We start from the raw sequence: 24,643 nt of genomic DNA, 5'->3' as shown, positions 1-24,643 counted from the left end.
TATGATTTGAAGATCAGTTTAGAACAGATCTCCTTTACTGCACCTAAGTAATGTAGTTACAAATGTTGTGTTATTTCACGTAATTCAAACCATTCAGGTATGACTAAGTTATGCGATTAGTTGACATTATTAATTTTGAAATAAGTCTGATACCATGCAGCATATTCAGGAAATACCTTTATTGAATCATCATATATTAATTGGAACTTCGTATCTATTTGTCCACACTGAGACAAAATTTCTTTAATATTTTTCTGATAATACATATAATTGCTACTAATTATAAAATATTTTGGAAAACATTTAGAAAAAAAGACAACCAAAAATTAGCCATAATTCCATCATCCAGAATTAACTACTCTGTGCTTTTAAAATTTCACAGTTGCTGGATGTGGTGGCTCACACCTATAATCCCAGCACTGTGGGAGGCTGAGGTGGGTGGATCACCTGAGGTAAGGAGTTCGAATCCAGCCTGGCCAATATGGTGAAACCTTGTCTCTCCTAAAAATACAAAAAAATTAGTTGGATGTGGTGGCGGGAGCCTGTAATCCCAACTACTCAGGAGGCTGAGGCCGGAGACTTGCTTGAACGCGGAAGGCAGAGGTTGCGGTGAGTCCAGATTGTGCCGCTGCACTCCAGCCTGGGGAACAGTGTGAGGTTTTTGTCTCAAAAATAAATAAATAAATAAAATTGTATAGTCTTTGAACATATATATCTTAAAATCCAGCCTAGAGCCATAAAGACAGCATACAAGGTAATAGTATGTTAAATTTTATAAGCTACCTGTGATGCTTAACAGTAAATTATGTTTCCATATTCCTAAGTATTCTTGCACATATTGCAACATCAGTTTAACTCATAATGATCAGAAAAGCATATAGATGAAATTCTTAACTGCGGATGACTCAGGTACACAGAGTTGTTCAGGAAGATGTGTGAAGTCCATGTGACAGGCAGTTCTTTACTGCTGTCCTCAGGTCCAGTTGTAGTGATGACAGCATTCTCCTATCAACATTTAGAAGCCTCTTCCTCTGGTCTCCTTTCCTTTTACCTTTTCTACTTCTTTTCCATAGTAGCATCTGTGCTACACATTGCTATTCCTTTTTCTACCCATATTTGCGATTCTTCAGTGTGGTGTTTCTACAGTAAAAAAAGAGGAAGAGGCTGGGATTGAAGGCTCACACCTGTAAACTCAGCAATCTGGGAGGCTGAGGTAGGAGTGTGAGCCCGGGAGTTTGAGACCAGCCTGGGCAACATGGTGAAACCACATCTCTACAAAAATACAAAAATGAACTGAGGCTGGGTGCAGTGGCCCATACCTGTAATCCCAACAATTTGGGAGGCTGAGACGGGCAGGTCACCTGAGGTCAGGAGTTCAAGACCAGCCTGTCCAATGTGGTGAAACCCTGTCTCTACTAAAAATACAAAAATTAGCTGGGCGTGGTGGCACATGACTATCATCCCAGTTACTCGGGAGACTGAGGCAGGAAAATTACTGGAACCCAGGAGGCAGAGGTTGCAGTCAGCCGAGATCATGCCACTGCACTGCAGCCTGGACAACAGAGTGAGACTGTCTCAACAACAACCACCATCACAAGAATTAACCAAGTGTGTCAGTACACACCTGTAGTCCCAGCTACTCAGAAGGCTGAGGCAGGAAGATACCTGAGCCTGGAGGTCCAGGCTGCAGTGACCTGTGATTGTGCTACTGTACTCTAGCCTGGGTGACAGAGGACAGAGGAAGAGCTTGTCTCAAAAAAAAAATTGTGTATATATGCAAAATTTTATGTAAAATTATAAATATATATTTAGCCAATATATTTATACTCTTACATTGCATAAAAGAAAATGATTTTCTACATACATAAAATTTTCTATTTATGTACACAACATTTTTTCTTTTAAAAATGTAGTTTTGGGCCGGGCGCAGTGGCTCACGCCTATAATCCCAGCACTTTGGGAGGTCGAGGTGGGTGGATCACAAGGTCAAGAGATCGAGACCATCCTGGTCAACATGGTGAAACCCCATCTCTACTAAAAATACAAAAAAATTAGCTGGACATTGTGGTGTGTGCCTGTAGTCCCAGCTACTCGGGAAGCCGAGGCAGGAGAATCGCTTGAACCCAGGAGGCGGAGGTTGCGGTGAGCCGAGATCGTGCCATTGCACTCCAGCCTGGGTAACAAGAGTGAAACTCCATCTCAAAAAATAAAAATAAAAAAAATTAAATTAAATTTAAAAATAGAAATGTAGTTTTGACTTCTGAATCCTGATATATTAGAGAAATACATTTTCTCAAATAGAAGTGAAGATGGTGAGGATGCAACAAGGGGATGAAATCCTAGGCCTTTTTTATGAGTTTTGAACTGTGGGTTATTCTGCACAGCATGATACAACCCTGCACTATTCCCTCTCCCTCACCTGCAATGTGAATCATCTCTTTGTCCGGTGTCTTCTTGCTATAGATGCTACCCTCCTGTCAATCACATGGTAGCCATCTCAGTGATCAGATCACCTGTCACGATATTGCAGAGCTGGTGTTCAAATAACTCTTATTTTACTTAATCGTGGTCCCAGAGTGCAAGAATGGTGATGCTGGCTATTTGGATATTCCAAGATAAGCCATAAATTACTTTCTTTAAGTGAAAAAGTGAAATCCCTCAAGTTAATGAGGAAAGAAGAAAAACTTTTGTTGAAGCATCTTGTTAGAATTATTCTATTTTTATTATTATTCTCATTAATCTCTTACTGTGCTTACTTTGTAAACTAAACTTTCTCATAGGTATGTATGTATAGGAAAAACATGGTGTATATAGGGTTCTGTTCTATCCGTGGTTTCAGACATCCACTGAGGGTCTCAGAATGCATGCCCCATGGGTAAGGGGGGACTATTATACTATGATTGTAATGGCTACATATTATGCCATCCTATGGACATACCACAACTTATTTAGCTAATCTCTTATTCAAGGATTTAAGCTATTTTTACATTTTCCCTGTTACTTATAAATAACAATGCAATGAAAACTATTCTTCTCCAATAGCTTCCTTAAGATGAATTCCTAGGGGTGAATGATTAGATCAAGAATATAAACATTTTTATGATTCTAAATTCAAAATGTCCTGTGTCTAACAGAGAACGATGATTGATACTCTGTGGTAGTTGGTTATTGTCTGTTTGTCTCCTCCTCCCCTGACCCTGAACCTAAGATCCATCTTTGCCTATTTCTGCTCTGCTTTACATCCTGGGAAGTTGATTGGCATGAGTTTGATTAAACCATATGGGCTTCCTTGTCCTTGGTATCTGGTTGGATTCAGTTAAAGAAAGGCACTGACAGGAGATGGGAAGGTGAGAATAGAAGATCAGGGAATTTATCCATACTCACCACACCCTGTCTATTTTGCTTCCTGGAGATGACTGTGGTGTCCACTTAGAGCTCTTACAGGGAATCCCAATGTCTACAGCTCAGCCTCTAGCCAGTCTCCTGTAATCCAGTTTTCTCCCTTCCTGGGCCAAAGTTTGGTAATGGTTTTCTGCTGCTTCTACTTCTTGGGTACCTCACTTATAATTTATAATTCCCTTAACTGTGTTCAAACCTCAATAAATAGAACTTATTGATTCCACATATACTGACCTTCTAAATTAAGTCCAGGAAGGTTTACCTGATTGCTGGGACTGGTGGCCTCCTCCACGAATGATCTGACTTGCCTGGAGGACTGTGATTGATACCACATTTGCCATGTGCCTTTGTTCACATGACTGACCAGCCATCCCCAAATCAAGTTGGCATCTCTCTTGTTCCTCTTTTCCAAATCTTGCATAGTGCTTCTCAGTAGAAGACTATAACTGGAATCCTGCTGTAAAAAATATCCAGGAAATGGAAGAAGAGCTCAGACGGGTGAGCGTGCTTTGAAAACAACAAGCTGTGTCTGGTACAGTTCACTCCTTGGATAACTACTTTTATATACATCTTCCACTCATGTTTAAACTTTCAAACTGAACAGTGACAACCTATTTTGCCTAACATGGTACCAAGAAGATGTGCTCATTACAAACTCCAAAATAGGAGATCAAACTTCCTGTAAGTCTCCGTACTTTCTTGTGATGCGTATCCATTTACAAGACCACTGTCTTGTTTTGATATTATATAACTCAGTGACCACCACCACCGCCAATTAACAATATAAAATTTTAGTAGACAGGAATGAGCTTCTGCAAAGGTTTCTGCAACTTGTCATGAGATTGTAGATGGTACTTACAATTTTTTCATTCAATATCAATTTCTTGTTTCTTTGTCCTCAGCTTGAGTTTTATCAAGTCATGGTTCTTGACTTTGTACATTGAGTCAAATTATCATTGAAATTCTGAGCCCTTAGTGATCTTACTACTAGGGAGTGTTTTAGTCTTTCATTATCTCGTGTCATTAGACAGGGGCGTTACTAAGAAGTACAACCAGGAATTCACTTGAATTCCAGAAGTTATTCTTGTGGTTTCCACTTTGTGGTAATGACTGCATTTTCCCCTTGATAAGCAGGAACAATGAAACGTGATTCACCTTTGTTGCTAATTGATGACCTGTGTGTGACAATGTGGCAGCCTCACCTTGGAATTCAGAACAGTCGTGCTCACAGGTGGAAACACATTACCTGTTCAGAATCAAAGTCCTATACGTTGTTATTGTGCAAGATTTGGAGGAGAGAAACGTAATAAAGATTTAGATACCATATTTTGATTTGACTGCTGGCTACATTTCAGCCTTACATGCCTTGCTCCCATGACTAGTTCTCTGCTTCCGGTCTGGGCACACTGATAAGAAAGCCTGGCTGCTCTCTCCTTTGGCACAGGCCAGAGGTTCAAATTACACAAGTTCTTGCCTGTGTACAGCAGCCCTCACCATGCTCCTACCTCAAACACAATAACAACCCTTAGGCCATGAGGGATCCACTGTCCTGGATAGGAGTAATGCCTTATGAAAGGGCTGAAGGAAACTAGCTAGGCCAACTAATTCAATTTCCTTTACTTGCTCACTCAAGCCGGTTTGGACCTGTTTAGGAGACCTGCTCTGCTCCCCCAGAAAAGTTTATAATGTAAGTAATAAATCTTTTCATACCCTCTTAGCATGTATATGATGTTATCAATCTTGACATCTGAACCAAATTATCAGTGGAGGACCATCCTTATAGAGGTGCGGCAATGAGAGGTAAAAATGTGGATTTTTATCATTAGGGTTCATTGTAGGAAGAGCCACTGTATTTTCATCCTTTGGGTCCAAATGTGTTTTGGCAATGAGGAAAGCAACTCTTCATGTTGGTAAATTGCTATCCTTCAAGATGTATTAAAGAATAGCATCCCAGATAGAAAATGAGTTGTCAGCAGCCAGCTTCATAACTGATCACTAATGGGTCATTTTACTATTTATAAATAACATATTTGTGCCTTCCTTTTGAAAACTTACAACTATTTAAAAAAATTTACTGAACTGGGCCGGGCGCGGTAGCTCAAGCCTGTAATCCCAGCACTTTGAGAGGCCGAGGTGGGTGGATCACGAAGTCAAGAGATCAAGACCATCCCGGTCAACATGGTGAAACCCCGTCTCTACTAAAAATACAAAAAATTAGCTGGGCATGGTGGCGCGTGCATGTAATCCCAGCTACTCGGGAGGCTGAGGCAGGAGAATTGCCTGAACCCAGGAGGCGGAGGTTGCGGTGAGCCAAGATCGCACCATTGCACTCCAGCCTGGGTAACAAGAGCGAAACTCTGTCTCAAAAAAAAAAAAAAATTACTGAACTAGCTGAGGTCCCCAGCACAAAGAAGACAGAAATAACAATGTGAGGCAACTACTTCATTTCTGAACTCAAGGGGGAAAAAGAGCAATGTCCATTATTAAGATAAATGCTGCCTTTTTTCCTTCAGATTTTCATTATCAAATGTACCTGTTAGATTTGTCTTTGTATCAAACCGAATCATGAGTCAGTAGCTTCAGTCATTATCATGTATTCAGATACTAAGTCTCTAGGTAAGAAGTTCAGGCTAGACTTAGTTGGGTGGTTCTTTGCTGGTCTTGTTAGATAATGTCTGTCCAACTAAGCCTTATAGTCATTGTGAAGTGGCCTACTTTATTTCTGGTACTTTGTTTTGACTTAAAGTCTACTTCTTATTTTAACATAGCTACCTTAATGTTCTTTGATGGGTGTTTATATGGTGTATCTTTTTCTATGCCTTTACTTTAAATTTTCTGCATGCAAATAATTCAGATTTGTTTTTTTGACAGGAAGTTTTGCTCTGTCACCAGGGTGGAGTGCAGTGGTGCAATGATCTCGGCTCACAGCAGCCTCTGCTTCCCGGGTTCAAGAGATTCTCCTGCTTCAGCTTCCCAAGTAGGTGAGACTACAGGTGGGAACCACAACACCCAACTAAGTTTTGTATTTTCAGTAGAGAAAGGGTTTCACCATGTTGGCCAGAATGGTCTTGATTTGTGATCTGCCCACCTTGGCCTTCCAAAGTGCTAGGATTATAGCCATGAGCCACCATGCCTGGCTCAGATGTATTTTTTTATGGGCAAGTATATATACATTTTGCTTGTATTTTTTTATTTGGACTGACACTTCTTTCCACATGGGTCATTGTGCATTTTTTTATACATTGAGTTTTAATTCTGTGCTATGATTATGTCGTTCTTATTTTGGCCCTAATATTTTACTTCTCGTATACCTTCTTTTTGACTAATTAATATATTTAATCTTTTCATTATTCTGTTGTTCTTATTGGTTTGTTAGTTATGTAGTCTGTCACTGTTCTATGAATTGTTAACCTAGACATTTTATGCTCTCTTGACTTATGTAATTCATTCATTTTCATTTAATAATTTCAAACACAACAATGTGTACATTTTTGTTTTATTCAAAAATGTTACTTCTTTTTCTTTTTTTTTTAGTCTCACTCTGTCACCCAGGCTGGGGTATGGTGGTGAGATCTCAGCTCCCTGCAACCTCTGCCTCCTGGGTTCAAACGATTCTCCTGCCACAGCTTCCTGAGTATCTGGGATTACAGGCACCTGCCACCATGCCTGGATAATTTCTATATTTTTAGTAGAGATGCGGTTTCTCCATGTTTGTCAGGCTGGTCTCCAACTCCTGACTGCAAATTACCCGCCCTGCCTTGGCCTCTCAAAGTGCTGGGATCACAGGTGTGAGCAATTGTGCCTGACAAATACAAAATGTTAGCTTGTATTTACCCACATATTTCACATTTTCATTGCTTTTTGCAATTAAATATATATTAAATCTCCTAACTGTGACCTTGCCATCTCTTATCCTCTCTTACTTAGTTTTTATTCTTTTGTCTTTCTGTGCATTCATTTTGATAGTTTCTTCTCATCTATCTGCACATTTACAATGTTCTTAATTGATATCTCATTTCTTGTTATATTTGCACACAAAGTTATTAATTTTGGTAAACACGTATTTAGTGTACAAAAACTATGATACCATATATATATTTTTTGAGGTGGAGTCTCACTCTGTCCCTAGACTGGAGTTCAATGCTGCGGTCTCGTCTCACTGCAAACTCCACTCCTGGGTTCAAGTGATTCTCCTGCATCAGCTTCCTGAATAGCAGGGATTACATGTGCCTTCCACCATGCCCAGCCAATTTTTGTATTTTTAGTAGAGACAGGGTTTCACCATGCCAGCCAGACTGGTCTCGAACTCCCGACCTGAAATGATCTGCCTGCCTCTGCCTCCCAAAGTGTTGAAATTACAGGTGTGAGCCCCTGTGCCCTGCTGATACCAGTTTTTAAAATCTTTTAGTTCTTTTGTGAAATGCTTATCTTGCCTTTATGGTAACGTTAGATATTTTACAACCCACATATATTATTAATCTTACTCTTTGGAGTATGCAAGGGCCTATTTTTATTTAATGTTTTGTGTATGTTGGTCCCTATTCCTCTGTCATATCTTCTAATTTCCCTAGATATCTTTGTGTGGTAGACATTTTAGTTGAAACACTATTTTTAGAAGTAAATTTCAAGGTGTTGGATAATCTAATATCCTCCTAGAGAGACTTTTCAACCTCTCAGGACCTGAGAACATAAGGAATATATGACCACCCAATTTCAGGAAGTTAGATTGTTTAGGACTGCTGGTATAACTCAAAGAGATGTTATAGTCCTATGTAAGGACTATGTGTGTTTACTCTTAGGCTACAGCATGTTAAAGCTTCAACTCTAAGTAAGAATGGTTTACAGTGCCTCATAATTAGCATGTTCTATTGTATTCTTATTCCTCTTCTAGTTCCACAAGGGTACAAATTTCATGCTAATTCTATCAGCATGGTGGCTCTAAATGCTTGGTTCTTTCACTGATATACAATGTATATCACATCTTAGCCTTGTAACTTCTTGTTATTTGATTATTCTGGAAATTATTTTAGTTGCTGCAGTTATAATTTTATTTTGTTTTAAGTAAAGATTGCTATTTCCTAAGTACACTATTACTAAAATCAGTAGTCTCCCATTTCACTGTTGTATTTAAGGGTTTTCTTCCCCACCCTGCATCTTAGTCCATTTGTGTTGCTGTAACAAAACGCCTTACACTGGGTAATTTAAAATTAGTGTAAATTTACTGATCACAGTAAAGAGGCTGGATAGTTCAAGATCAAGATACTGGTGGGTTCATTGCCTGGTAAGGGCCCAATCTCATTTCTGAGCCATTCATCCTGTTCATGATAGTGGATTCTTCATGGCCTGATCACCTCTTAAACGTTCCACCCCTTAATACCATATGCTTTATAAGTTTCAGCATAAATTGTCAAGAGTACAAACATTCAAACTGTAGCATCCTGATAGAAAAAGCTGTTAGAACTGCGAATCTCATGAACTTGAGATGATTTACACAATGTTATTACAAAACAAAATTCCCTGATCAAAGGCAATGCCGAGTGAAATGTTACAATGATGAATAAGATATTTAATAAGTATATGGATGGTAGTGTTGGCGGAATCAATACAGATAGAGAATGCAGCTACAAATTAGGTATAAGTGTCTGTTTTACTAAGGACAAATCTCTGCTCTTGCCATGATGGAAAAATTCCAATGTAATCAATCTTCATTTGCCACCAGTTGGCTGTTCTTTGTATCCAGGGAATGGTGCCATATCAAGGGATCAACACTACTCTGTTGTTGACATATGAGATATGCAGTAGTAACGTTAGCCAGATCCATCTTGGTAAGACAAGACTATGCAATCACTTTATCCCTGCTGGCATGGCTGTATTATTTGTGTACTCATTTAGTGAGAGCCAGCTTATTTAGGAAAGAAGGCAGACTGACCTCTATTGAATAGATCACTTTGTCTACCTGATCTCAGAGAGCTTGATCCATACAAGATACGGTTTGATGATCCCTCTTACGGCAATTAAAGCTTCTTACACTCAGTTCTTATACTGAGTATCAGTCCAGAGATCTCACACTCATTCCTCGAATTGTTATTCCTTCTGAGCCTGTGGTAATCAGCGAAGGCATTAACCACTGTTCATGTTTCAGTGTGGCTCCAAAACTTAGTTATCTCGTCTCAGAGGCAAAGTAGACACATAGGTCCATTGCTCCATATTCTATACATGGGAAGTAATTTTTTATCCACCGTTATTCAAGGACACACATGTGAGGGGCTTTGTGAGCAACCAGTGTTGCTTTAGGCTGTGCAAACATATTACATGGAACTATCATCAATGAAGCGCTAGGGTTTTTTATTCCTCACTTAACTGGTCATAAAGTTCCACATTAAGCCATAGATTTGGGTTGAGGTAGAGGTGGTAATATTAGGTCCTTGGGAGTCTGAGCAATGGATTATAAGACTTTTGCCTTCAGAAAGAATGTTGTCCTGATCTTTTCCATAACACTCATACTTGGCAATAGAATACTTAACTCTAGGACTTCATAGATCATACATATTTTCTGATATACATCTGGTTTTTTCTGATATACACATTTTCTGATACACATGTTCTAACATACATATTTTCTGATAGGCAGGTCAGATCACAAGGTCAACTTGTCACTCATGGTCAGGTATTCTGTCTCTACTAGTACCCAGTGGTAAGCCAGAAGCTGTCAAAAGGAGAGTGTCTTTTGGAAGAAGAGTGCATGCTTTCCCCAACCTAGACAATGTTTGTCTTATCAGAGCTTGTCAGAAGTTCCATACATACCAACCATATCTGCCACGGATATGTACAATACTATTGATACGGCTCATAAAGTTCAAGTGGCTCAGTACTTGCATTGTCCTAGATATACTCTTGCTCTTGAACCCACAGAAATTGACTGCCTTATCGTTTATTTGGTAAATGAGTCCAACTGGTGTATTCTACCAATAAGTTACATATAATTTTCCCAGAGCAGAGAATTGTGCTTCTTTTTTTAGCAGAAACCTCTAACAACTTTACAATTTTTTCTTTGGAAAAACAATCTAACATACCTCAGAAAACTAGACACATGGAATATTTTCTAAGGTCATTGACCACGGACCATCACTTCATTTTTACTGTCTGATAAGAGATAAGCATCTCTTACCAATAGAATAAAATAGTTATTACTTCCTGATCAGTTGGTCTAGTCAGCAAGTTACCAATATGGCAAATGGTATGATGCCCGAACCAGTAGCAAGATGATCGAGGTTCATTAACGACTAGATTGTGACAATCATGGAGATGAAATAACCCTGAGGTAGGATGGAGAAGTTATACTTACGTCTCTATCAAGTGAAAGAAAACTGTATCTAGTAGTCTTTTTTGATTAATAGGCATTTTTTGAATAGATAGCTTTATGTCACGTGGCAGAGGCTATATGAACTTACATACAAAGATAATACATCAGTGCAATTAGGGTCTTCATCCAGTTATAGAATGGTTTATATTATCATTTTTAAAGATAGATTTGCCTTATACAAAGGTTAATAAGAAAGTTAAGTAGACGTATCATTCATTGTTGCTTTAATCTCTGAAATTCCCTGAGAAAGATGGTTTTGAATTTTGTTGTCTATTTTGATAGAGGAAGTTCAATTGGCTCTATTTTGTTCTCTACTAGATTCTTTAACATATTGATTGTAGTTATTTTACATATCCTGTCTGAACAGCTCTACGTCTGGGCCGTTGCTTACTGATCACTTTCTCTCTTGTCAATACCCCTACTCCTACCCTACCCAAATCTTTTTTTTTTGAGACCAAGTCTCACTCTGTCACTCAAGCTGAAATGCAGTGGCGCAATCTTGGCTTACTGCAACCCTTTAACCCTTGCCTCCTGGGTTCAAGTGATTCTCCTGTCTTAGCTTCCTGAATAGCTGGGAATACAGGCACCAACCACCAAGCCTGGGTAACTTTTGTACCTTTAGTAAACATGAGTTTTCATCATGTTGGCCAGGCTGGTCCACTCGACACTATTTTATGGCTCATGATTTTTTATTGAATACCAGACACTTGTGTAAAAAAAAAAAGTAGGAAATGGAGTACAGTTGACCCTTGAAAAACACAGGTTTGAACCATATGCGTTGGTTTATATGTAGATTTTTTCGACCAACCATGGATGAAGATACAGTATTTGCAGAATGTGAAACCCATATATATTGAGGGCCAACTTTTTGTACATACGGGTTCTGCATGCCTGGGTGTGGAATTTGAGTATGCACAAATTTTGGTATATGCAGGGGCCCTGGAACCAATCCCCCACATATACCAAAGATGACATAGTATTTCTGCTTGAAAATGTGTATGCATCAGATTAATAGTGTGACAGTTGGAGTCAATATGGTTGCGACTTTGTCCTTATTCCCCTGAGGGTGCTAGAGTTTATTTCCCCTAGTTTTCTTGCTCAGTCTTCAGCTTTCAACAGTCCCTGTGGCATTTTCTCTTCCTTCTCTTGTGTCTCCCCCAGCAGTAGGTTGCTATTGCTTATTACTTAGTGATAGGCTCGTGGTGATGGCAGGAAGTTTCTTTTTCAAGTTGTGGCTTAGGCAGGGCTTTTTAACCTAGGTTCTGGGGTGAGACCCTCTGCCAAAGTCTGCCTTTTATCTGCTGGAGATCTCGGGGAGGAGATGGTTTCCTGAACCTCTCTGGGTTTTAGAAGATCTATTCTTGGTATGGTTGCAGGATCTGGGGCATGTAAGATTTTATTTACTTATTTTTGTTTGTTCTTATTTGCTTTTGTCCCATGGGCAGTTTGCTTTTGCTTCTACTTTTCCAACAGTGGTAGTGGATCGTTGCCTGGTTCCTGGGGTGGGAAGGAGCCTTGTTCACCCATCCTCCAATGATAGATTCTGCCTTCAGTGCTTACTCACTGTTGGCTTCTCCTCCCACAGTGGTCTAAGCCTTTTGCCTCGTATGAGACAAGCGTTTTGAGAAATGTGTTATGCCTTTCCTCACTGGTACCTGATTGCATCCTTCTCCCCTTGTGACCAACACGATTCTCTGATCCTTTGTTCCATCCCCAGATTTTTATTGGAAAATGATGCTGGACTGAGATGAAGAGCTTGTCGTGAGTATGAAATCCTTGTGTGTTTGTGTGTATAGGACTCCCAGTTATATTCCAAACTGATATTCTAATCATGCTCAATCTTTGCAATTTTAGCTGAGTTCTTTCTACCTGCTTCTATGGCAATCACTCCTTCCTCTCATGCTTTGGTAAAGGGAAAGCCATTTGGTTTTCTGCCTCCTCCTAGGGATTTGCCACTCTTGTATTTAGCTGTCTTGGCTACCTTAAGACCTTCAGCTCTTTGATGAGTTATGGAAAAGTTAGGTTTTGTAGACTGTTTGTTTTTTCTTTCCTAGATGTTAGGATGGTGATGACTTTGGTACTTTATACTATCAGTAAGACTTTTGATGCAGGAAATTCGAAGCAAACAAAATCATTGGAAAGTTTGAGAAGTAAAAAATATGGAAGCTCAGAGATTATCGGGAAGCCACCTCCTGTGGCTTTACCTGTGATCACACTGAAGTAGATGGTTCTCAGTAGGGCATCCAAATCCATAGGTTTTTGCCTTCAGCAAATTGCTGACAACTATGCATCTACTCTCTATTGTCACTTGAGAATAATCTCTTCCAACTTTCCAAACCCACAGGTAAATTTCTTGTAGAAATATTTCTATAACCTTCCTGGCAAGAAAAACTTGCAAGTAAAGTGTTCAAGATTCATGCCTCTGTATCCTGCAAAGAGTTTGCAATGGTATAAAATAGACTGAGTATCAACAAATAACATGAGGCACATCTCAACCCATTAAATTGTTATTTCCAGTATAAGCAAATGATTACATCTCTAAGTAGGTGTTTATATAACTGATCTTTTAAATAAATGTTACATGTCTTATAAGCCCTAAGTTATATTTAGAGTATACTGTAATGGCTCTGCAAACATCATAGGATAAACCATTTTAATTTATTTTAAAAGCACCAAACAACATTTCTAAAAAAACTCATGCTAAGCAATTGTTAAAATTAATCACTGCTTGATAGAAGTCATATTAGTATATAGATTCTATAACTTATGAGCTTTGGAGGCTTATGCTTTTAAAATAACATAATTAAATAGGTTATAAAATGCTTCATTTTGGACATAGTAACTAATGTGCTAGTTTATGTAGGTAAAGTATTATAATTTTGTAGCAAGTTTTTCTTAGAGTCAATGCTATCAGGTTCAATGTGCACTTCTTATCAGTGTACTCTAAGTTCTTCAAAATATACCTATGGATAAAATGCTACTCAGTAATAAAAATGAATTAACCACTGATGCATACAACATTGATCTCAGAAAGCATTATACTGAGAGAAAGAAGCCAGGCATAGAAGAGTTCTACTGTATAAATCTATTTACATTAAACTCAGGAAAGGACTAATTTACTGTGACAGAATATAGATCAGTGGTTGCCTAGGGCTGGGAGTATGAAGGGGACTTACAGGAAAGGTACAAGAAGGAATTTTTGAGGCAAAGGAGATATTCTGTATCTTTATTTTGATGGTATATAAATTTATCACAACTCACTGAAATGTGCACTTAAGTGCACTTTATTTACATAAATCATTTTAATAAAGTACAATCAGTCTGCCCTATCTGTGGGTTCTGCACCCATAGATTCAGCCAGTTGCAGATCAAAAATACTGTAATCTCCCTCATCTGCAGGGGAAATGTTTCAAGACCCCCAGTGGAAGGCTGAAACTATGGGTAGTGCTGTGCTTTATATACTATGTTTTTTTTCCCATATAATAAGTGGCAGGTAGCATACTTAATATGGATACACCAGACGAAGTGGTGATTCATGTCCTGGGCAGGTCAGAACTGGACAGTGTGAGGTTTCACCAAGATACTCAGATTGGCATGCACTTTAAAACTTAAACATTGTCTATTTGTGACATTTTCCACTTTCAGATCACTACTGATGGTTAAATTAAAACCACACAAGCATGATTAAAAGCTTGGGCAAAATGGGAGTAGTGTGTTAGGGGAAAAAGCTAGTAACAATAACAACACAAGGATAAAAAAGTATGAATTAAGATGACAGTATAACAATGATTTATTCCCGGTATGTACATTGTATTAGGTCTCATAAGTGATCTACAGATGATTTAAAATACATGGGAGGATTTGTGTAGTTATATGCAAATACTATGTCATACTATAAAAGGGACTTGCAGATCCATAGATTTTGGTATTTTCTGGGTTCTGGAACCAATCCCTCTTGAGAGACAAACTATTTATTAGAAAAAGGAACCAGGAAACAACCAACATAAAGAACTGTCAGATTGGCATGAGGTGGCAAAATTCAGTTTAATGGGAAAGGACAGACTTAGAGATCAAAGCCGTAAGTGTTCAAAGGTAAAAGGTCAAAGCCGTAAGTGATCCAAAGCAAGATGATGCAGTTTCAGGAAAGCCCTCGGAAAGCCCTCTGTTAGGAAATATCTCTAACAATCAGTAAGTTACTTATCTCAACGGTTGTTATCCTCAAATCTTTTGGAAGAAACAATTATATGCATATATATATATATATATATATATATATATGTATATATATTTTTTTTCACTGAGACTTTTTTTTTTTTTTGAGACAGAGTCTTGCTCTGTTGCCCAGGCTGGGAGTGCAATGGTGTAATCTCAGCTCACTGCAATCTCTGCCTACCTCAGCCTCCCGAGTAGCTGAGATTACAGGTGTGTGACACCACAACCAGCTAATTTTCGAATTTTTAGTAGAGACAGGGTTTCGCTATGTTGGTCAGGCTGGTCTTGAGCTCCTGACTTCATGATCCGCCTGCCTTGGCCTCCCAAAGTGCTGGGATTACAGGCATGTGCCATTGTGCCCAGCCTCACTGAGACTTTTAAGAGGGAAGAGACACTGGCGTCCACATGTTTTTCTCTTACAATGATGGCATTTCACAACATGAGCAGCAATTCAGTAGGGCAGGAGCACAGGTTTTTCTGAGTCCTGCTGTTAGTGCTTCTAATACCATTCCTCAAGCCTTCCACACCATTGGGAGTTAAGGTATAATGCGCAGCACAAATAACAACAGGCTTTGGTGCTGTGCAGACAAGGATAAGAATCCTAGCCTTGCCACATAGTAGATTTGTGACCTTGGCCAGATTACTTACATTCTATTTGGCTCGGTTTATGTCTTGGTAAATGAGAAAAATCCATGTAAGCGTCAAATGCAGCTGCATATATCAAACTTCTAATGCAATGGCTGGCATATAAGAAATGTCAAATAAATAGCATATTAAGCTATGGTAATAGAGGCCAGGTTTAATATTTCCATTCTACTTAATTAACATTCTCTGATATCACTCATGTTTTGCGAGAAAACTTACAAATCAAAGAGACCCCACCACTTCTCCCATCTTAAAGGGTGATATGAGTTACCAAGAGGATTTTTGCCAACTTTTTATTTGCATGGTCCTTAAATTGGTTGTTTAAATTCATCTAAATTGAGTCACTTAGTTAAACTAAAAAGTCTAAAGATATTCATTTTGTTAACTTAGTTCATCCAATTGAGTAATTAATTAGATCATAATTTTAAATCCAAGTGTACATGGGACCAACCTAAAACTTTTATGATGGAAAACTTCAGTGGATTGAGCACAAAACACATTACAAAATGTTAAAACCACCATTCAAAGATGCCCACATCCTAATGGATGCCACCTGTGAGTATACCTCCTTCCATTGCAAAAGTAACTTTGCAGATATAATTAAATTAAGTGTCTTGAGATGAGGAGAGCAATTTGTATTTTTCAGATGGCCCAAGGGTGTTTTGAAGTGAGAGGCAGGCAGCTCAGAATGGTACTGGGAGACGTGGTAATGAACCCAAGAGGTTGGAGTGATGTGAAAGGGGGTCGTAGGCCAAGCAGCCTCGGTGGCCTGTAGAAGCTGAAAAGGGCAAGGAAAGGAATTCTTCCCTAGAGCTCCAAGAAAGAATGCAGTCCTGCTGACACCTTGATTTTAGACTTTGACCTCTAGAACTGGAAGATAACTAATTTGTACTGTTTTAAGCCACTGCATTGTAACTTGTTGTAGCAGAAATCCGACACTAATATAAGAATGTTAGATAACTTGAGTGAAGGTCTGCAACGCCTTTCTGCAGAGGTGCCTAGAGTCACATTGAATCTAAGACCACATTTCTGATCCAATTTCCTTGAGGGGCCTCATTTTAATGGCCCTCTATTCTTAATTTTCCTTGAGATTGCTGTCTTTCCACCACACCACCCTATAGTTTGAGAGACGTAGGAAGTCTCTATCCTCTCCTATCAGACAACTGGTAAATAACCATATTGCCTTTAGCCATTCATTCGTTAAATATGTGCTGTTGATTACAAGGGTCTAGCTGAGCTAGCCAAAGAATAACCTAGAGCAAACTTATTAATGCTAGTGCAATAAACATAAAGTTATGTATCTTAAATGGCAGCTAGAAATAAAAAGGAAGGGAATATGTGCGCGTGTGTGTATGTATATATATGTGTGTATATATGTATATATATGTGTGTTTGTGTGTGTGTGTGTGTGTGTGTGTGTGTGTATATATATATATAATTCCAGCCTCAGAAGCTGGAATAATACACTTAAATATATATAGGCCACTTAGAAAGGAAAGGGTAAAATAATTTGTTTAGAAAAGTGATATTTAAAATGGACACATTCCAAATCATTCTTGGAGGTGAAAATTATTTGCAACAACAACTACCTTCTAGGAAGAGCTGTTTGATGTATTGTAGTATGTATTTTTGGCTGCCTTGCAAGCATCTGAGTGAGCTGAATGTTTTCTTCAGACTAATGATTTTGAGAGGTAGAGCACTGCAGGTTGAATCACTTTAGTGATAATGAAACACGCAATTAAAATAAAGTCTTGTGATGGCTATAATTACAAAGAAATGGTTTGCAGAGAAGGCTATATTTGAAATGTCAATTTTGAGATTTTCTTGTAACTTTAAATGTTAAGAAGAAGAATAGAAGAATCGCATTCTTCTGTTTTCAAGTGATGGTAGATGGCAATACTTGAACAGACAGTCTTGCCTCACTTAACGAAAGGAATACGGTCTGAGAAACATGTCAGGCGATTTCATCGTTATGTCAGCATCATGGAGTGTACTTACACAAACCTAGATGGTACAGCCTGCTATGCATCTAGGCTATGGGGTTTACCCTACTGTTCCTAGGCTGCAAACTTATTAGGCACGTTACTGTACTGAGTACTATAGGCAACTATAACACAGTGGTAAGTATTTTTTGGATATCTAAATACAGGAAATGTATAGTAAAAAATTATAATCTTTATAATCTTATAGGACTACTGTCTTCTTTTTTTAAAAAAAAATTATATTTGGGCTCTGGGGTCCATTTTCACATCCTGCATCCTGCAGGATTGTTGCATAGGTGCATACATACCACGGTGGTTTGCTGCCTCCATCCCCCACCATCTGTCGCTTACATCAGCCATTTCTCCCTGTGTTATCCCTCCCCATCCTCCCCACACCCGCTGTTGTTCCTGCCTTCCTTCCCATCCACCCCCCCACCAAGCCCAGTGAGTGTTGTTCCCTTCCCTGTGCCCAAGTGTTCTCACTGTTCATCACCTGCCTATGAGGGAAAACACACAGTGTTTGGTTTTCTGCTCGTGTCAGTTTTCTGAGAATGATGGTTTCTAGGATCATCTATGTCCCTACAAAGGACACATCATTTTTTATGGCTACATAGTATTCCATGGTGTATATGCGCCACATTTTCCTTGTCCAGTCTATCATTGATGGGCATTGGGTTGGTTCCAGATATTTGCTATTGTAAACAGTGCCACAATGAACATATGTGTGCATGTGTCTTTATGATAGAACGATGTATAATCCTTTGGGTATATACCCAGTAATGGGATTGCTGGGTTAAATGGAGTTTGTATTTCTAGATCCTTGAGGAATTGCTACACTGTCTTCCACAATGGTTGAACTAATTTACACTCCCACCAACAGTGTGAAAGTGTTCCTTTTTCTCCACATCCTCTCCAGCATCTGTTGTCTCCAGATTTTTTAATGATCGCCATTCTAACTGGTGTGAGATGGTATCTCAATGTGGTTTTGATTTGCATCTCTCTGATGACCAGTGATGATGAGCATTTTTTCATATGATTATTAGCCACATATTTGTCTTCATTTGAAAAGTGTCTGTTCATGTCCTTTGCCCACTTTAGAATGGTTTTTTTTTGTTTTTTTTTCTTGTAAGTGTGCTTTATTTCTTTGTAGATTCTGGATATTAGCCCTTTGCCTGATGGGTATATTGCAAAATTTTTTTCCGTTCTGTTGGTTGCTGGTTTACTCTAATGATTGATTACTTCTTTTGCTGTACAGACACTCTTAAGTTTAATTAGGTCCCATTTGTCTATTTTGGTTTTTGTTGCCATTGCTTTTGGTGTTTTAGTCATGAAGTCTTTGCCTCTGCCTATGTCCTGAATGGTTTTGCCTAGGTTTTCTTCTAGGGTTTTTATGGTGTTAGGTCTTGTGTTTAAAACTTTAATCCATCTGGAGTTAATTTTTTTTATAAGGTATAAGGAAGGGGTCTAGTTTCAGCTTCCTGCATATGGCTAGCCAGTTTTCCCAACACCATTTATTAAATAGGGAATCCTTTCTCCATTGTTTGTTTTTGTCTGGTTTGTCAAAGATCAGATGATTGTAGGTGTGTGGTGTTGCTTCTGAGACCTCTGTTCTGTTCCATTGGTTTATATCTCTGTTTTGGTACCAGTACCATGCTGTTTTGATTACTGTAGCCTTGTAGGGTAGTTTGAGGTCAGGTAGCAGGATGCCTCCAGCTTTGTTCTTTTTGCTTAGGAATGTCTTGGCTATGTAGGCTCTCTTTTGGTTCCATATGAAGTTTAAAGTGTTTTTTCCAGCTCTGTGAAAAAAGTCAATGGTAGCTTGATGGAGGTGGCATTGAATCTATAAATTACTTTGGGTACTATGGCCATTTTCACAATGTTGATTCTTCCTAACCATGAGTATGGAATGTTTTTCCATCTGTTTTTGTCCTCTCTTATTTCCTTTATCAGTAGTTTGTAGTTCTCCTTGAAGAGATCTTTTACCTCCCTTGTTAGTTGTATCCCTAGGTATTTTATTCTTTTTTAGCAGTTGTAAATGGCAGTTCACTCATGATTTGGCTTTCTGTTTGTCTGTTATTGGTTTATAGGAATGCTTGTGATTTCTGCACATTGATTTTGTATTCTGAGACTTTGCCAAAGTTGCTTATCAGCTTACGGAGGTTTTGGGCTGAGACAATGGGGTCTTCTAAATATACCATCATGTTGTCTGCAAATAGGAACAATTTGACTTCTTCTTTTCCTAGTTGGATGCCCTTTATTTCTTTTTCTTGACGAATTTCTCTGGCTGGAACTTCCAATACTATATTATATAGGAGTGGTGAAAGAGGGTCAGCAGCGCTTTATGCTAGAAACTCTCAATAAACTAGGTATGGATGGAACGTATCTCAAAACAGTAAAAGCTATTTAGGACAAACTCACAGCCAATATCATACTGAATGGGCAAAAATTATAAGCATTCCCTTTAAAAACTGGAACTAGACAAAAATGCCCTCTCTCACCACTCCTCCTGTCTTCTTCTATGTGGCTGTTGACAGAAATGTTAGGTGGCACATGACTGTACTTTATCAAGAGACTCTGAACTTGCTAACTTTCTCCCAAAGATGCAGTTGGATTAAGTGGCAATGGAAGAATATGAGGGGTTAAAATCTTGCAGAAGCAGGTAAATTGTATGAAAAGGTCAGTTTCTTGATGGATTACATCACGGGGATTTTAAATATTTACCTCGCATCACCATCCAGCACAGTTTCTCAACCTTGGCTGCCGATTGAGGGGAATCACCTGAGGTGTTTTCAGAATTTAGGGACACCTGATATCTACCACCGGAAGCTGGGTGTGGCCTGCATGTGTTTTAAAGCTTCTCGCACCCTAATGGTCATATTCAGCCTGGCCTGGCCTGCCAACCTGCCCGCTTTGGGATCCATCCTCACTCTATGGCTATGCATCTCTTTTTTTTTTTTTTTTTTTTTTTAATTTTTTATTGGATTTTAGGTTTTGGGGTACATGAGCAGAGCATGTAAGACAGTTGCGTATGAACACACATTGCAGTGTGCTTTTCTTTCCTTCTCCCCTTCACCCACATTTGGCATTTCTCCCCAGGCTATCCCTCCCCACCACCCCCTCCCACTGGCCCTCCCCTTTTCCCCCCAATAGACCCCAGTGTTTAGTACTCCCCTTTCTGTGTCCATGTGTTCTCATTTTTCATCACCCGCCTATGAGTGAGAATATGCGGTGTTTCATTTTCTGTTCTTGTGTCAGTTTGCTGAGGATGACGTTCTCCAGATTCATCCATGTCCCTACAAATGACACAAACTCATCATTTCTGATTGCTGCATAATATTCCATGGTGTATATGTGCCACATTTTTCCAATCCAGTCTATTATCAATGGGCATTTGGGTTGATTCCAGGTCTTTGCTATTGTAAACAGTGCTGCAATGAACATTCGTGTACATGTGTCCTTATAGTAGAACGATTTATAGTCTTTTGGATATATACCCAGTAATGGGATTGCTGGGTCAAATGGAATTTCTATTTCTAAGGGCTATGCATCTCTTAACTGAAACTCACTTTTGCCTGTCTAAGCCTTAGCAGGTCTGATTGTCAACATGGCATTACTCTCTCTAGGAAAGACAAGTGACAGCCCAGCTAAAACCCAACACACTGAGAATAGCTGTCACAATTATCTCAAACTAAATATTATCAACACATCCAGGACCCCTGCCACCAATTTTTCTCTCCTCACAGTGTCATATTTTATGAACTCTGATCCACGGTGTTTAGCAGTAGTTACTTGGATAGCATCTTGGCATTACAAATGCAGTCATTTATCCCAAGAAATCCTGATTCCTCTGGTGTCTCTTATTTGCGTTGTCTTGAACTTGTACCCAAATCAAGAGGCCTGCTGTTGAAAGAAGTATCCTAACTCAATCAGCTGACAAGGAAAGAAATATATTATGCAGATCTATGGACATTAAAAGTTACTCTGCTGAAGACTTGGAACCAACCCAAATGCTCATCTATGATAGATTGGATAAAGAAAATGAGGCACATGTACACAATGGAATACTATGCAGCCATAAAGAGGGATGTGTTCATGTCCTTTGTAGGGACACGGTTAAAGCTGGAAACCATCATTCTCAGAAAACTAACACAAGAACAGAAAACCAAACACCACATGTTCTCACTCATAGCTAGGAGTTGGACATAGGGAGGGTAACATCACACGCCACGCCTGTCGGGAATGGGGCACTGGAAGAGGGATAGCATTAGGAGAAATAATGTAGATGATGGGTTGATGGGTGCAGCAAACCACCATGGCATGTGTATACCTATGTAACAAACTTGCACATTCTGCACATGTACCCCAGAAATTAACGCATGTATATTTATTTAAAAATTATTCTGCTTTAATTGAAAGTGTTTTTTCTCTGATTTTATAACCTTATTTCTTGCAATACTAATTTAGTAATCTAACATAAATATCACTTTTTAAATGACAGGGATTACTGATAACTTTAATTTGTTCTCTAGTCTGTGGCGTGCACTTTACTTACCTCAAAATTGAGTGTGATATAGGGAAATAAGTTTGGAGGATTTTGTTTCTTATCATGGAAGAGACTCATTTTCTAGAGGATGAATAAAGGGTTTATGTAATGCCTTACAGAGTTTTGGAGGCAGAAGATCAGTTGTGGTAAAATCGTTCAGGCTGTTTTTTACCTGGTGAGATGTTCTGTGTTTTTTACCTGGCTATGTTTGTCGCAGTTTCTTCTCTTACTCCAACTATATAAATATATAATGAAGAACATAAACATACACACAAGCTGTGGTCAAGAGAAAGATTCCTCAAGGGAGCTGCATCTGTGAGGAATTCTTTTTTTTTTTTTTTTTTTTTGAGACGGAGTTTTGCTCTTATTACCCAGGCTGGAGTGCAATGGCGCAATCTCGGCTCACTGCAACTTCTGCCTCCTGGGTTCAGGCAATTCTCCTGCCTCAGCCTCCTGAGTAGCTGGGATTACAGGCACGCACCACCATGCCCAGCTAATTTTTTGTATTTTTAGTAGAGACGGGGTTTCACAATATTGATCAGGATGGTCTTGATCTCTTGACCTCGTGATCCGCCCGCCTCGGCCTCCCAAAGTGCTGGGATTACAGGCTTGAGCCACCGCGCCCGGCCCTGTGAGGAATTCTTGAGAGAGTGTAAGCAGGTGAGTTTACTGAAGAATAAAATGGCAGCATGACCTTCTGCAGGAGAGAAAATCACAGCGAAAGGCAGTGGTCATATTACAGGAGATATATGCCTGGAAGTGGTGGATCCTAGAAGCAGGGGCTACAGCTTACAGCTGATGGTCTTAAGCTATCTCAGTAAGACTAGTTTTTAGGAGCAAATAATCAATGTGGATATAGCAGACAGTTTGTATGGAAACATGTAATTGGTGAAAATCAAGAACTAGAAGGAATAAGAACTCCCCACCCACAAAAGTGGGAAAAGAATCGGAATTGGTAACTCATTGAGAGAAAATAAAAATGGCCAACTCATATCAAGCAATTCTCAGCATAACCACACATTTAGAAACTGAAATTTATAACAATGAAATAGAATTTTTTTGGCAAAATAAACTTCTGATAATATCAATGGTGGGAAGGATAAGGGGAAAACGTATGTCATATTAGTACCAATGGGGAGAAAATAGTTGTGGACTGACTAAAAATTAGCAAAATCTAGTAAAATTAAAAATTTACAACCTACGATTCACCTACTTTTATTCCACATGTAAAATGTTGAGGAAATCAATTACTGTAAATTAAATGGCATTACAAAGATGCTTATTGCACCAGTGTTCATGACAGCAAATAAGTGAAGAAATCTTAAACAACTATGAAAAGCACCAGACTAATGTCACTCAATCATAAAACGAATTTTATCATCAGTTAAAAGGATGAATTACTTCTATGGTCATCAATACGAATAGAGCAAAATATAAATTTTTGAGTGAAAAAGCAAGGTAAAATCGAATAGTTTGAGCATTACGCTATTTACATGAATATTGTGGCACAAAACAAGAACCACGATATATATATATATATATGCCTATTAGTTGCCCACATTCTTCTTAAATATTGTCAGTCTACTTCCTTTCATAACAAAAGTTGTCAGAACAATTCCCTGGACTTACTGCCCCCCCCACCCCCCGCATTTTCTTCCTCATTCAGAGGTAGGAAGGCTTCGTTCTTTTTTTTCTTCCCCCCGCCCCCGAGACGGAGTTTTGCTCTTGTTACCCGGGCTGGAGTGCAATGGTGCGATCTCGGCTCACGGCAACCTCCGCCTCCTGGATTCAGGCAATTCTCCTGCCTCGACCTCCTGAGTAGCTGGGATTACAGGCAAGCGCCACCGTGCCCAGCCAATTTTTTTGTATTTTTAGTAGAGACGGGGTTCCACCATGTTGACCAGGATGGTCTCGATCTCTTGACCTTGTGATCCACCCTCCTCGGCCTCTCAAAGTGCTGTGATTACAGGCGTGAGCCACCGCGCCCGGCCTGAAGGCTTCGTTCTTACCTCTCCACTGAAACCACAGAACCAGTGTTGTCTGTGACCGCTACCTTGCCAAATACACTGATTATGTCACAGTCCTTGATGTTAGTGACTCTTCATTAGCATTTAAGACAGCTCATCACTGCCTCTGTTTTGAACTCATTTCACTACCTGATTTCCAAGGTACCATACAGCTTTCCCAAACTTCGATTTGTTTCTAGTTTGAATAATTTAAAATTGAGTTTAAGAAGAGGAAGTTAGAATTTACTTCCAGTAAGTATATATATCTTTTTCTGTCATTTTCCGTACTACTCAGAAGCTGATGGCACTAAGTATCTCCAGAACAAACTTCTTCCCCTGAAATCCAGACTTAGTTAAGTCACTTTTCACTGTATCTACTTCCACTCCCTTATTATAAGGTACTATCATTCCTCACCTGAATACTGCAGGTCTAAGGAATGGCCTTGTAGGCTCTACTTTTATACACTGACAGCCTATTTTTTATAAATCAGAC

The 24,643-nt window shown here is 39.1% G+C and overlaps 2 long non-coding RNA genes across 2 annotated transcripts; one reads left to right on the top strand and one right to left on the bottom strand.

Moving 5' to 3' along the window:
* Positions 1 to 284: 284 nt before the first annotated feature.
* LOC144581906 (uncharacterized) lies at positions 285 to 24,170 on the bottom strand. The gene is made up of 3 exons (XR_013533320.1): positions 23,877 to 24,170; positions 3,662 to 3,856; positions 285 to 1,140 (listed from the first exon to the last, which is right to left on the bottom strand). It is a non-coding gene; the product is annotated as an uncharacterized LOC144581906 (long non-coding RNA).
* On the top strand, positions 2,972 to 7,286 carry LOC144581907 (uncharacterized). The gene is made up of 2 exons (XR_013533321.1): positions 2,972 to 6,376; positions 6,934 to 7,286. It is a non-coding gene; the product is annotated as an uncharacterized LOC144581907 (long non-coding RNA).
* Positions 24,171 to 24,643: the final 473 nt, after the last annotated feature.

The sequence above is a fragment of the Callithrix jacchus genome, chromosome 3, assembly GCF_049354715.1.
Source record: "Callithrix jacchus isolate 240 chromosome 3, calJac240_pri, whole genome shotgun sequence".
Lineage (NCBI taxonomy): Eukaryota > Metazoa > Chordata > Mammalia > Primates > Cebidae > Callithrix > Callithrix jacchus.
Note: the sequence above shows the minus strand (reverse complement) of the source record. Positions and strands in the feature narration are given on the sequence as shown.